This window comes from Macrobrachium nipponense, chromosome 3 (assembly GCF_015104395.2).
Source record: "Macrobrachium nipponense isolate FS-2020 chromosome 3, ASM1510439v2, whole genome shotgun sequence".
Classification (NCBI taxonomy): domain Eukaryota; kingdom Metazoa; phylum Arthropoda; class Malacostraca; order Decapoda; family Palaemonidae; genus Macrobrachium; species Macrobrachium nipponense.
Window position 1 is genome coordinate 127,329,310 of NC_087202.1, and position 1,361 is coordinate 127,330,670.

Consider the following 1,361-nt stretch of genomic DNA (forward strand, 5'->3'; position numbering starts at 1 on the left):
TTACAATTCTTTTTCATTTTGAGAGAAATAAAAAAACTACGAGTGACATCTAGTTTTATATTTAAAATGGTGAATGAACTTTGCATCTATAATTCATAATGAACGAAATTTATCTGTTCAGCTGTGATGTCCTCATGTGTCATAATCATTTCCAAGAACGAACCCCGTATCAGGGGAGAGATTCGTCCCTGTTTTGATGAACTGGCGTATCCCATTTTTTTTCTTTTCTCTTTTCAGCCAAAGAGTTTAACTTTTTGATACTATGTAACAAACCCAAACTTCAGCAGAAGACGAATTATCCCTGCAAAAGAGCTCTATGTAAGATGCGCCCAAGTGTCTTCGGCGCAGTCGAGTTTTCTGTATAGCTTATAATACTGTATGAACTACGGTCCATGAAACTTTCAGCCATGGGCCAGTGGTGGCCTGTCTGTAGCGTTGCCAAAACCGAGATCATATCTAACTTTAACCTTCAATAAAAACTACTGAGGCTAGAGGGCTGCAATTTGGGGTGTGATGACTGAAGGGTGGATGCTCAACATACTTCTTTGCAGCCCTCTAGCCTCAGAAGTTTGTAGGAACTGAGGGAGGACAGAAAAAGTGCGGACGAAAAGACAAAGCCACCTCAATACTTTTCTTTTACAGAAAACAAAAAATTAATCTTGCGTTCTAAGGAAAATACTGTTCCAAAAATTGCATTTCGTAAAAGTGATGTTGTCTTCGAGCAACAAGGGTCGGAATGCGGAAGAATTCGAGGGACGGGTGCGTGCGTGTGTTTGTTATGGTCTCTCTTTAGAGGCTTCCAGGTGGCTTTGAGGCCTCTTCTGAAAGGGAAATAAGGAATAGATAGGTAGATAGATAGAAGAATAAATAAAAGAATACTAATTACTATTGGTATCTGTGTGAGTGGAAGAGAGAGAGAAAGAGAGAAAATGAGCAAAGGGATGTGTTTTAAGAAAGAGTTAGACTGGTTTCTCCTTAAGAGTTTCATACCAATAATATCAGACTCAACTTGAAATTTCTTGAGCCAGCTTCGAAAACAATACCTCTCTCAAGGAGCTATTAGGAGATGGAAGATGTTGAAAGGAGTCCTCATTCACTGCAACATCCACCTGCCTCATCGAACAGCGTTTTCAAGACGCAAAAATGAATTTTCATTTTGAAAGAAAGCTATCTGAATTTACATCAAGTTCAATAAGCTCATATATATATATATATATATATATATATATATATATATATATATATATATATATATATATATATATGATTTTATATATTGCTATACAAGATTCACATCACCCGTGCATCTGATATCTAGGCCAGTTCCTTACAACGCGCTCCTGATTGGCTGTTGAGAAGCC